At 43.8% G+C, this 14,343-nt stretch overlaps 1 protein-coding gene across 3 annotated transcripts in view; it reads right to left on the reverse strand.

The window, feature by feature from the left end:
• fndc3ba (fibronectin type III domain containing 3Ba) overlaps positions 1-14,343 on the reverse strand; it is an 89,157-nt gene extending 74,814 nt beyond the window's left edge. Inside the window, exon 1 of one of the 3 annotated variants that reach the window (XM_041060653.1) lies at positions 14,242-14,343. The gene's annotated coding sequence lies outside the window, so the exon portion shown is untranslated. Of the gene's footprint in view, positions 1-13,147; positions 13,176-13,808; positions 13,936-14,241 lie in introns of those variants that run through there. The other 2 variants (XM_041060654.1, XM_041060655.1) reach the window with 2 other exon arrangements.

The raw sequence follows: 14,343 nt of genomic DNA on the forward strand, positions 1-14,343 counted from the left end.
GCAAAGCCTTTCTCCCCTGTCATTCTCCCATCCATCCATCTACCCACCCATCCAATCCTCTCATCAGGCCTGGTTTCCAGGAACCCAGACCAGAAACAGATGACCCAGTGACTTCAAGTCAGCCTTCGCCCTGCCTATCCTTCCCTTTCCCTCTTTCTCCTACTGAGCATTTTTAAAATTTAAGTAATACTTAGTTGTCTGTCAGGCAGACTTTTCTTAACCCTTCTCTCATTTAAGTGAAAATACAGCAAAATGCTCTTGTACACACCAAAAAACAAACTTCTAACAGCTTTGGCCAGCTTGTTTCCACACAAAAAAAATGTATTGACTTCAGATCTTTTCCAGGGTGCCAAATAAGTAGCTCAGCCAAAGAGTCCAGGATCTGACTCTATTGCCATCCACTTCCTGGAAAGACCCCGCCTTCCCTCGCATTCCACTGCCCTGTCAAAACATAGCTCCCCTCTCCCACTGGCTGATGGGAAACCATTGGCTCCCCTTATAGGCTGCTGTCGGGGCAGTGGGCGGGAGGAAGTAAAAGCGGAGCTCAAAGAAGCAGCGGCCCATTCCCAGGCAGAGACTACAGTTACATAACGTGCACAGACACACACAGGATCAAGACAACACCCTCAACACACAGAGGAACACAAAACAGGGTCAGAGAGAAAGAAAGGTGGAGAGACAGTAAAGGGAGTGCAGAGAAAGAAAGGGAGACTGAGAGGAGAGAAGTTGAGAAAGGGTGAGGAAGAGAGAGAGGGAGGGGTAGGTGAGGCATCAGTTTTCCTTGTGAACAAAATGAAGAGGAAATGGCTATTTTACACTCAGGTCAGGAGCAGTGGGAGAGTACTTCCAGCCAGTGTGTGTGTGTGTGTGTGTGTGTGTGTGTGTGTGTGTGTGTGTGTGTGTGTGTGTGTGTGTGTGTGTGTGTGAGACAGAGAAAGAAAGGTTAATTGGTGTATGGTGGAAGATCACCTGCATCAAACCCTTAGCGGAAGAGCAGTGAACCAAATAGGAGAACTGTGCCAAGAATAAAGTACGTCTACACACACACACATACATACACAAACACGTGATGGACACGGCCCTGTAGTTTTGTGGAAAACAAAGCAATTTGGTGTTATTAAATCAATATTATCTGTTGTCTGTCTGTGCAAGGAGGAATTGACAGCAATCTGTTAACTGAGAGAACGGCAGGGAGGCAGAATGGAAGGAGGAGAAGAAGAAGAAGAAAGGAGGAGGGGAAGAGAGAAGACAGGAGGAAAGGGGAGAGGAAAGAGGAGAAGGGAGGAGACGGGGAGGGGGCAGACGATGGGGCCGGAGGTTGAGCGTGTGTGGAGAGAGAAATGTGTGGAATCCTAATTGTGTTATTGCTCCAGAACAAACATTAGTCCTGCCTGTCATACCACAGACAGCAGGCAGTGAGAGCATATATGCCTGTGTGTGTGTGTGTGTGTGTGTGTGTGAGTGAAAGAGACATAGAGGGAGAGAAAATTGAATGAGTCCGGCAAATTAAGAGTCTAGCGAAGCAAGTTTGAAACATCCATGAAGGCAGCGTGCTCACAATCAGCTCTGTGTTGCAATGGGAGTTCTGTGTTAGCCTTTAGCTTCGCATTAGCACAATACAGCAGATGTGTGCATCTGCCAGCGAGCCCTCCCTCTTGCAGCTGTACGGCTGTGGGCTGGCCATGTGTGTGTGTGTGTGTGAGAGTGTGATTGTGTGTGTGCGTGTGTGTGGTTGGGCAGGGGGCCAGCAGGCAGTAAACCACCAGTAGAGGCCCTGACAGTCCAATGCTTGCCACGTAGCCACGTAGCAGCGACGTAACTCCAGAGGAGAGGAGAGGAAATCTATATTCAACGAGTCTCCTGTCTATGAGAAAAAGACACAAGCAGAACTGAGAAAACAATAAAGTGAAATAATGTGGATGCCTGTGTGGGAGTCAGAGTATAAACAGAGGCAACGCAAACAGTCAAACACGCAGAGACAAAGTGACTTTGTGATATCGTTTATCCCACTCAGAGACACTGACGTTTCCACCAATTACATCAGCCAGGCCTGCCAGACTCTTGCTCTTTTCCTCCAACTGAGAGCTCCTTTGATTTACAGATGTTGGAGGTCTGGTTCCACAAACTGGTGACCACACACACACACAACAAAATCATTTATAGACCGGCACAAACACAAACCTACCCCGCCCTAATTATCATCATTAAAACTGATGTCACTGTTTTCATTACTTCCATCAGCCTCATCAATGTCCATAACATCACTGCCATCTTCGTGGCTGGTACCGCCTTCATCTTCATTATCCTAACATCACTATGCCAGACCGCCTTGAGAACATGCTGTATTTTGTTGGTGTTTGTGTGTTTAATACAGAGGAAGTGGCTATTCTCCCACAAGCACATGAACATGACTCATTCTTCTTCATGGCAGCGCTTCCAGATTTTTCTTCTCCTTTTGTCCTTCTCTCCCCCTCCTCCTTGTCTCTCTTTCCCTCTCTCATCCCTCCCTGCTTCCCTTCCTCCCTCCTCCTCCTCCTGCCCCAACACAGTTGAGACTTTTCTCCATCAGAACCAGAGAGGCTGAGGGCTGAGCACTCTGCAGCCCAGAGAGGAGCACTGAGCCTGAGGAGAGCTCACAGCAAACCCCTCCCTAACACCTTGGATCACCAAGGCTCAGTCTGGCCACACACAGGGAGGCTGGTTCCACAAGCCAGCAGACTAAAAGCTGACTTGGGCTGACTGGTGGGTAGGTAGCATGGCTGGCTGTGGACACACAAGCCATCTGGATGCTGCGTTACCTGAGCTAACTTAGATCCTCCGGTTTGAAGGCTACTTACTCATAACATTCACGGATCTCTAAGCTTTCAGGATATTTCATGTATCAATCGCCTCAGGCCAAAGTTTTACAGGCACAGCACCAATAAACCTTACCGATCTTTAACCTATTGACCAAATGATGAAGCTGTGCAAAGATGAAGGTTATGCTGATCAACAGAAGTTAACCTTCAGTGTCAAAGGTAGTCAAATACAAAGGCAGACAGTCATGCAAACACGACTTTGATAACAAAGATAACAAACACAAATAGATATGGAAAAAAGTCATTGATTTTATATACACATACACACACAGTAATATTTCAGTTTCAGAAAAACATGTTATTTGAAAGTCATTTCTCGTCACCATGGAGATATTAAGAGCAAACCTAAGCGAACTCAACTCAGGTTCAAGCATTTTCTCTTTTTCTGTCTTTTTCTCTTTCACGCATACACACAAACGACAGTGATGCACACTGTGGTCTCTCAGGAGGCTTTAAACACGCATCAGACATTCATTTACATCCCAGACATGGCAATACTATACTAGCATGACATTATTCAGGGCTGGACCTGCATTTGCTCCTCATCCTTATTGATCTCTCCTCTGTATGTCCTCACACACCACCTCCTCCTAGTCTTTTCTTTATTCCTGTGTAATGCAGTTGGTTCCACGTAATACAGCCCTTTAGCATAAATATGATGCTTTGCCTGCAGAGCTGGATCCTTTTCAAGTGGCGGCTCAGATAAGGCAGTGTGTGTGTTGTGTATGACTTTTGTGGTTGCATGCTTTTTGGAAGAAAGGACCAGTGGCCAATGAACATTAGTTACACTTTGATTTCTATGCACCAGCGCTCTCTCTCCCTTCCTCCTCTTCCTCTACTCCCTCATCTCCTCCTCTACCCCTCCTCTTCCCACTTTGAGCTTTAACCTGTCTCAGCACTCCCCTGTCCTCATTCTTCCCCTCGTCCTCCGCCTTCATCCTCACCCCCACGCTATTGGCCCTACTTCCAAAACAACCCCTCAGCTTTCAAAAGACAGCCGCCCATTCAGAAGGTTTTGGGGTAGGGTGGGGGAGGAGAGCAGTGCAGGCTTGGGGACGGGTGGTGGGGGGTGCAGGGGTCTCATTCCCGCTAAATTGTCCCACATGGCTGAGCGTGCTTAGTTTAAACAAACACAGCCACTTCCTCCTCAGTGCACACATAGGCACACAGCCACATAAACATATAGCAACTGGGCACACAGGCATGCTTGAACTGCAATACACAAAAACAAGCATGCACATACATATATATAAACACACATACACACAATACATTGTTTACCTTGGCAGGCAGCGGACAATATTTCCAGTCTTTCACTGCAGCCAGTAAACTTACAGATGAGCCCAGACTCCACACCAAAGCACCACAGGACTGAAGATTACTTATTGCATAGCTTCCCCTCAAGAACAATTTCAGATGCATATTCAGCAAATATGGTGTATGATTTGGCTTATGTTTGCACCAAGTTAAAAAAGAATAACTTTTGTGGGGCTTTAACTGTAAAATACATAATAAACATGTCAGCTAATGGGTCCCTGGAGTCTAACCCCAAAACCCAAACTTGCACCGCAGAATTAGACCCAGGGATCAGACACTGGACACAATATAATGAATGTGTGTGCATGTGTGTGTGTGTGTGTGTGTGTTCAGAAAGACAGACAGAGAGAGTGAGAAAAAAAAGATTTGGACTATATGAGTGTTTTAATATACTACCATAATGTTAGTTAATTGGGGAATTGTTACATTACATTTAGCACTTTTTTGACATTAAATCAGATTACGTGCATTAGAAAAAGAAAAAAATTGTTTGTTTTTCAAAATCCAATACAGATACTGTCACTTTTTTCGGCTTTTTTGACAAACTTCTTTTTTATGCAAAAAATTAGCTGGTTCCAGGTTCTCATTTGAGAAATGTGAAAAACTGTTCATCTTAATCTTACATTACAGTAAATTGAATAATTTTGGAGTTTGGACTGTTGTTTAGGCTAAACAAGACCATCTGATGTTTTATACATCAGACGATTCAATCATTAACCAAGAATCAAGACTCTAGTCCCAGTGATCCCTTGGACAACATCATCATCATTTTAATTAGGTATTTAGTAACTGCCACGGCATGCACACACATTTTCTCCCTCGTTGATTTTACAGTTACATTACAAGTATTTAAGTAACTCTAATCCAGAGATGGATTGCAACATACAGCTGGACTAAATACCAAAATAATATATTTATTTGACAAATCACAGTTTATGTGGCTTTGGAACCGGAGGTACATAGCTTGGATGCAGTATTTAACATGCAGCATACCTCTGTTGTGAAGTTTGGTGTTAAGATCTACCTGCCGTCTCTCTAGCCCTAAGCCTTCTGCCTTAACTTGTATTTCAATGCAGTGACCTACAATCATCATAATCAGCTCTACATTACAAGCGCCTAGTAAAGAGGAGTGAAGGAGGACAACCACAGAGTCCAGACAATAAGGCCACATTCACTGCCAGTGGACCTGCTGCCGTCCAGGCCTGCACACACAGCACGTCTCTGCCACTAATGCTGAGCTCCATCAGGGCTGCATGCCATGAGTCTTAATTAAGACAGCTATGCCAAGTCAAGAAGTGAATTCTACTCCCCCTTCTCTTTCTCTCTGTGTCTCTCTCTCTCACACTCACACTCACACACACACACACACACACACACACACAAACACAAAGATACAGACGGATGCACAAACTCACATTCTCGGGTGGACGAGCACGTGGGCGCAGACAAACCACCAAGAGACATTCAGATCATCAGTTTTATGGGCCATGAAAAAGCTTGCTCAGTGGGTGGTGTGTGTGGGGGTGCTGAGAGAGAAAGACTATTTAGTCACACCTACATGAGAAACCTGTCTCCTCTCTCACAGACAACACAACAACTGAGTCTGAGACGTGCACACACACACACTCACACACACTGTCTCTCCCATACACAGCCGTTAAGTGTACAACAGAGCAAATAAATAATGAATGAATGGTTCTGTACATGCTCAATTATACGAATAACTCATAGTTGTTTTTATGAACGTGTATGTGAGTGTGTGCTAGACAGCAGACAACAGTGTTTAATCTATTAGAAGAAAACTGATTTAGTGTGAAAAACAAGAGAGGACACTTCTGGGAATAGCAAGCCAATGGAAAGTGTACATACAATCACTTGCTCCCCAACATCAAACACACATATGCACGCACGCACGCACACACACACACACATTATAACACCCCTCCCCACAGCCTGGGGTCACAAGGTCACATTCCTCCTCCTCAATCAACCTCAGGATTTCACACACTAGTTCAGGGATATGGGTGTGTGAGTGTGGTTTTGTGTCTTTCTGCCTGCCTGTGTGTGTGTTTGGGATGTTTTAGTGATTTGTGGGGGGTCCGGCTTGAGGGCAAGGAGGGAAGAAGTGAAGGAAAATAGAAGAATGCTGGCAAAGGCAAGACCAAGCTGGATCAATCTGAAAATGCATTTTCAAAACCCCCAAAAAACAAAAGTTTTCTGAACTCTTTCCAAAGTAAATAAAGCTCATGGCCAGCGTGGCAAGCTGGAGCAGCCAATCACACAATACAGGTACTGCCATTAACCTGTAATTACTTTTATGGAGTCAGCTGATTTTGCAAGAATTAAATCATAATTTGAACAAGCAGCGCAGGACTTACTGTTCAATATGGTTGAAAGGTAACTTTTATGAGCTGCGATCAAATCACTGTTTTTTTTTTTTTTTTACAGTTTTATACCGAACAATATAACAGTTTGTCTTAGTAGCCATGTTTGTCCCAGGCCTTACTGAGCAGGAGTATGAGCCATCTTCCTCCTGATAAAATGACCTAAAACTGCCCAAGTCCACCACCATTTTCAAGCGCATTATTCTTGTGGAAATGGGCTGTAAGTGACAAAAGAACACAAAGGAGAAATGGCAGGTATGTGGAGCTGGGATGGGTGGGAGAAGACAGGGTGAGAAGAGGGGAGGGAGGGGTCGAAGTGTGTCTGCATGCCCTGGAGGAGGAGGGGGGGGGTGGTTTAACAAGGGAAAGCAATAAAACATGTGGCTTTGCATTAAAAAACACCTACTTCCTCCTGAAGCAGAACCCTCAACTCTGGCCCTGCATACCCACCAACTTCTGACAGTGTGTACAACATGCACACACACACACTTACACATTAAATACCCATGAACACAGATGGTCACACACACAGAAAATAAGCATATTTGGAGCATGTACATGTACCAGTTCCAATTTCAGTTCCAGCTGTATAATAATCAGAAGTATAACCAGTTAAGGATTCAGTTCCCCCAATTCAACACACACACATACACACAGGCACACACACACACCCCAGCCCACAGCAGACTCTAGACACTTGAGATACACAGTCAAAACGCTCACAGTCAGGCATAAAAACAGCCATTAACGACCGGCGGAACTTTCCATGGGCTTGCCAACTAGCAACACCAACACGACTGGCATGCTAATGCAGGCACGTAAAGTTAACTCTGTGTGAGGGTATGTTTCGTGCATGTGTGTTAAATTGGTGCTCTGTGTGTGTACAGGTGCACGTCTGATCCCTTCGGCCAGCTGACCACGCACATGTACGCACACACACACACATCAGTGGGCAGCTCTTCAACAAGCTATTTCTATGGATGATACCCCGAAGGAACTGCGTAAGGGCAGGAAGAGGGCAGGGTAACCAAGCGCTACACATCAGCTCATCCAAATCACTCCAGCTCACCTGCAGGCATGTATCCAGGCAGGCATGTATTTCTACCAACAGATGAGAACTCGACAGCCAAATTTCTGGATTCAAAACATTTTATCTCTCTGTCATAATCATTTTCTTTCATAATCTGCTCTCTTCCTCCCATGTCAGTCTGTTTCTGCCTCTCGCTGTCGTCTCCACTGCAGCGATACAGCTGCTGTCAGAACCTTTCAAGTGACACCAAGTGATGAGCAATGACTCAAATCTCCAACTGAGGAACTGAAAATTTTCAGTGAACTCACGCGTTGCATCATGGGCCAACAACGTTGTGTATTCAAACGCATCAAAGCTACAAAAAAAAAATTGCTAGCATTTGCACAAACTGTCTGCTGTAAGCCCTCAAAGTTATACTGTAACACACTGTAATATGCTGTCCAACACATACCCTCCTGGACGATCAGAGGTACTTTCTAACTCTGTCTAACCATAGAATCTAGACTTATACTTACTTTTTCAGTTTTGTCATCAAAATTTTGTACATGTTGGGTTTTACTATCTATTGCAGGGACGCAGCTATCAACTGTGTTCAATTTATGTTCAATTAGTCTAGTTTTTAGTATCATATATGACAAAAAAAGGCAGAGAAAAGCAGAAAATCCTCACTTTTTAGAAGCTAGCACCAGCAAATGTTTGGTATTTCTGATTAATCAATTATCAAGTTTTTGCAATGCCATATTGTATAGATCAATATTTTCATTTAGATACTATCACAACATCCAAATAAGTGCTGAAATCTTTGGGGTTTGGACTGCGAGTCAGACGAAACAAGACATTTGAAGACCCTGGCCTGATGATGGACAATTCTCACAATTTACTGAAATTCTGCAGACTAAACAATTAACTGATTAACTGAAAAAATAATCAACAGATCAATCAATGATCCATATCATCATCAGCTGCATGCCTACTAAATTATTCATACGGATAAGCAAGCATAAGAGTCAAGGGCATGCTAAGTCACTTGTTATGATCCTGTTTACCTGAAATTAAATTATGCCTTCAAGGTTACTACTTTGTTTGCAAAAAGTTTAAGATAGCTGAGAACTTCAACAATCTTTCAACTTTCAACTCAATCAGTGATCGTCCTTGGAGAGTTTTAGATTCAACGTCAGCAATGACAGTCAGTCAGAGTAAGTTTTACATTTCTCTAAATGTCATATCATTTATATTAGACTGAAACTTGTATAACCACATCCAAAACTGATGTTCTGGAAAGCAGAGAAGCGGAGAGGAGAGGAGAGGAGAGGAGAGGAGAGGAGGGAGGAGAGGAGAGAGGAGAGGCCAATGGGCAAAGGAGAGGGGAGGAGGGAGATGGGGAGCAGAGAGGTTGAAAGGCTTCTTTTATCTTCTTCTAAATCAACTGTCAACAATGCAGGAAATTATCAAGGGAGACAAAAAACGGGGGAGACAGGGCTCTGGAGAACGAGCAAGGCAGGGAAGGAGGTAGGAACGGAGGGAGACAGAAAGAAAGAAAAGAGGAGGGTAAACATTACAGCTCTGTGCCAAGCAAACATGAGATGCTGGGATACTTCAACAAAAAGCCACCGTTCATATGGGAGAGAAAAAGCAAGAGCAAGAAACACAGAGAGAGAGAGAGAGAGAGAGAGAGAGAGAGAGAGAGAGAGAGAGAGAGAGAGAGAGAGAGAGAGAGAGAGAGAGAGAGAGAGAGCACACAGGGAAAAGATGGGAAATAGAAAGTGAAAGCATCAAGCTGCTGTCATGAGATAGGTCATTGTTTTGTTTTTTTGTGGACTTCAAACCTCTTTCATAATATGTGTTCACATGTTAGAATGCAGAGATATGTTGACTAAACCCTGCTTGCAAATGTTTGCTGGTTCCAGTTCCTCCAATGTGAGGAATTGTTGGTTTTCTTTGTTACATCTGATAGTCAACTGAATGTCTTTGAGGTTTGAGCTGTTGGTGAGAAAAAACAAGAAATACAAAAAAGTCACGTCAAGCTCTCTGAAATTATAAATTGCATTTCTAACTATTTTTTTATTTAACAAAACAATTGATTAGTTGTGAAACTAATGGGCAGATCAATGGACAGTGAAAACAACAGTTAGCTGCAGCCCTAATAATGAATTATGTAAAGATTTTGTCAGCTTGAAAAAGTGGCCCTCCATCTGTTTTTAATGTAAATAAAACATTGGGTAATTTAAGTTTAGGTTGGTGTGCCCTCAAGAACTCCCCTGCACTCCATCATATGTCACAGCAGCCACAGCAGAGACCATTTTCAAGGCAAACATACCAGCCTCCTCCACCACAGGGAGAACCCCTGTGTTTTACTGTGCATCATAAAGACACAAGGGGCCACAGAGACAAGAGGAAGAGAAACTGCAGAAATTCTCCTTTTGCACTTCAGGTGTCGACCCCTTGACCTCACAGCAGAGGAACGCCTCCTCACATCCAGTGGGCCAATAAGAAAACCTCTCATCACAGGCAAGGAAGCAAGAAGCAGCTCGTTCAATTGACTTAACTGCACCTCAGCTACAGTAACACGAAGGCAGCAATCTTTCTGGGAAGCACACCTGTTGCATTTGCAGAAACAGATGGTATGACTGATAGCAGACTTTATACAAACTGCAGACATAGTGCAGCACTGCAAATAGTAGAGACTGACCACCCTTAATGGGAGGAAATATGCCAAAATATGGGCAACTGATCAGGGACAACTGGAGCATTTTGAAAAGTCATGGTCAGTATATGTAAAGAGCAACTACGGGTGATTATTTGCAGGCATAGCAAGAATTGCAGATGATAAATGATGGACAAACTTATATCTGCACAGGCTGAGCATATTTCATCTTCTTCCCGGGCGAATGCACCGGTTTCATTTGCTAAATCACCACTGTCCTATGGATTGTTTTTCTCTCGCAGACATATCAATCTGTGCCTTCCAAAATATATCATTTGCACAAAATGTGCACAGGTCTGACAGTAGCAGATATAACCAGCTCTAAGACGTGAAACCAGGAGAGTTAAATGAGCTCTAACTCCCGGAAAACCAACGTAACAGGAAACAAATAGTGAGGAGGTTTATCTGAAGCTCTCCTCTTGTTCTTTGCCTCTCTTTCACATGCTCACACACACACTATCCAGGTCTGCATTGTCTTGTCTTTGTAACTGTATAGGTGCTCCAGCTTCTGTTCCTGATACACAAGCACTGTTCAGTAACACTACCCCACGGATAACATGTTCTAGGTTACCAGTCAGACACACATGCACACACTCATACACACAATGGATAGCATCATCCTGCCCCTTCCCTGACCCCATTTAGACCAGGCGTACCTGAAGGTTTTATTGGGCCAAGAACGAACCACTAGCCGGAGCGGGTAGAAAATGGAAAACCCAGATTACCCAGAGGTTAGATAGAGACAGATGCTCTTGGCATCACGAGTCCTCGCGAAGCATGAGAACAACTTCCTCATTGCGCCTAGAATAACCTCTCTCAGAATATTAGAGGCAAAGCATTTGACATTTGTCACTAAAACACAGCCAGTCAAACCTGGGTCACTGTATGTCACTCTTGGTATCTGCCTGCTGCAGGAATAGACAGTAAAGTGTTATTTTGCCAAAGAAAAGCCCAGTAAAATAACTTTTGAGTGACATATTTCGACCTCCTGGGTACGCGTTATTTCTGTACTCATTCAAGCACTTAAGTGGAATAAAATGATTAAGTGGGATAAAACAAAACAGCCGAAAGGTTACAGTTACCCCATGTATAGGCAATGACGCACCACCACAGTGACCGAGACAAGTGAGTGGGTTGGATCTGTGTGACAAAGTTGTAATAGTTACAGAACACAGGTCGTTAACTTATATAAAGCTTTATTCAACCCCTTTGCCTCTTCATGTGAAAGACAGAAAAAGGCCAAAGCAACAATGGCTACCCTCTTTCAACCTGACTCCAGTCTAAACACTGTTCTTTCTCTTCTGTTACGTAATTGCAGTGTATTTGATATAAAAAAAAAAAACACACACACACACACATACACACAATTTAGAAATGGCAATCTGGAACTGGGGGCAAAAGTCACTTGCTTGCAATTGCATCAGTTTGAGTGCAAATCCCTGCTTACATTATGCTGTTGCATATCCTCTAGCTACACATTCTTGGCTCTGCACACAGCCACAAAACGTAGATATAAAGTTTTAAAAAAAAAAAGTAAAAACTGAAAAACTGTCATTTAAAAATGCTAAAACAATAATTCATCCAAACTTTTACAGAATCTGCTCTAAATACAAGATCAGCACAAGAGGGCTTTTGTAATTTTTCAAATGCCATCCTATGAGCTTTGTTTACATTCTTATAGTGTATAGATGTTGAAGCCAAAGAGGCTTAGCGCTCAGAGAACAGTGTTCAGTGATATAAACCCCATTCAGCTTGTGTTAAGATGGATATGGGTGTAGTACTTAAACCACGCAAAAACACACGTTTTGCTTTGAAAATATGGTTTCAAGATGGTGATCACCTCCTCACCTGTAACCTCAAACCACTAAGGTACTTAGACCTGCAGCTTATTTCACTTATTTTACAGTGATCGCTTATTTTCATTACTTTGTGCAAAATCCTACTGCACCTTCAGCATTTGTTTTATATGTAACACACTTGTTGTGAGCTGCAGGCCTTGATTAACAACCTTTACTGAAACCAAAGAAACAAAAAGAAACGTCCCGGGGCTGTGGAGCAGGGCCTTCCCAAATCTGATATCCTATCTTACCTGTTAAGTAACTGCTGAAATCTGAGTTAGGGTCAGATTTAGAAAAGTGAAATAGAAAAGTCTGAGATGTTCCTTTCAACTGATGGGGTTATTTTTAAGATGCATACATTATGTAGCCTATATGTCACAGGACTTCAGTTTAACTAAAGCTTTACCTTCTTCCTACTGTCCATACTTTGGTTTGCTGTTCATAGCCTAAAAGTTTGATACCAAGACTTTTTGATGCCCCTGACTTGTGGCAGTGAAATAAATTGCCCATTCATGCACCACAGGGAGAATTCCTTTCCAGCCATAAAGGTAAACACACCTTTTCAGCTGGTAGCCAATCCCTTCATCCTCCCCTCATCCCCATAAAAAGAAGTCGGATATCAGTTTTTCACTGAAAAAAAAAAAATGCATAGCCACATCAGCCTTTCACCAAAGGAATGTCATCTGACGTCATGTATTTGGGATCGGATTTCTCCTTCTCTCTCCCCTGAAAAAGTAAATGTGTGTGTGTGTGTGTGTGTGTGTGTGTGTGTGTGTGTGTGTGTGTGAAGTTATTTTTTCCCCTAGCCTATATTCTCCAACGTGCCCACTGGATCCAGAGCCCACAGCATGGAGGGGCGGGGGGTGGAGGGGGATATGTGATTCCCAAATCATAGCCCCAATTATACCCCCCCTCCACCGCTAATCATGACAGCATCATAACTAACCACTCAGTCCTGTCATTAACTTAAAAAAAACTGAAGCACAAGTCATCTTTTGCATCTTAAAATTTCCGACCTCTTTCTGCCACATCCCTCGTGTCCTCTGCCTGATGAAGTAAAGCGCTTTAACTATAGAACTGTCTGTTTCGTATGTAGGTACGTGGAAGGCAGGTAATCGATCGCTTCAAGCAGGAGACCAATGTTTGATTTCCACGTCTGCATCAGAGAGGCTGAGAGGGAGATCTGTCTTCCCTGCACAAACAGACACGTAGTCGTTTCTGGGAGAGAGAGAAAGGGGGAGAGAGGGAGAGGGGGGGAGAGAGAGAGAGAGAGAGAGAGAGAGAGAGGTAGCCACACTGGCTGGAAGGAATGCTAGGATATGCTGGAGTTGAGATTTTTTTTTCTTCTCCAAAGCCTTTTCCTGCATTCTGCAACCGCACACAATTTCTATGGAAAGTCGCAATAACACAGGCCCTTTAACGTTTCTCAACAGTTATCCAATGCAATATAAACCCCTATGGTGTCAAATCAATGATTTCGCAACCTACTCTGTCAAATCTGACTGCCTCAGCATCTTCGATTCCAAGTTATTTTCCAGCTGTAAAAGTGCTCATTTCCTGATTTTGAGCAGCTACAACACAACCGACTATTTCAACAATGCAAGCCGCAACGGTACAACAGCGATTTGTAGCAGAAATAAACCAAAGAGAAGAGGTTTTCTCCTGTTGCGCACTCACTCCATCTGAAGTCCTCGGAGACAAAAACACATTCTTTCGTGAAAGCTGAGAAATCGGGACCACAAAGAGCAGGCTCCAAACGCACAGCCCGACACATTCACTCGACTAGTGTGAAGAACTAACACGGTAGTCCCCGCTGTTTTGCCTTTTCCTTCTTGTTTGAAAATAAACGGGAAAATTTGCCCAAAAGTTTCGATTCACCTCCCTCCCCTCCCCTCCGCAGCAGTGAAGCAGTTTTCCTTTTTCCTTTGCGCTGGCCAAGTGGCCCAGACTGCCGGCGTCAGCGCTCAGCTCTCCAAACTCACACACACATAGACGCACACACGGAGACAGACACGCACTTCTAAAACTTTTTCAACATCGACTCCTTCGGCCTCCGTTCCCGTTCTTTGCGGGGTGGTTTGTACCATGAGACAAGCGTAAAAGAACTCACCTCGCTGCAATAAAATAATCTTCAAACAGACGGGGCTGCGCGTTTTTTTATTCCCAGGGTCGGGTCTTGCCTGTCTGCTGGCGCGGCGCAACGCGTACTGGG

The sequence above is a fragment of the Toxotes jaculatrix genome, chromosome 17 (assembly GCF_017976425.1).
Source record: "Toxotes jaculatrix isolate fToxJac2 chromosome 17, fToxJac2.pri, whole genome shotgun sequence".
Lineage (NCBI taxonomy): Eukaryota > Metazoa > Chordata > Actinopteri > Toxotidae > Toxotes > Toxotes jaculatrix.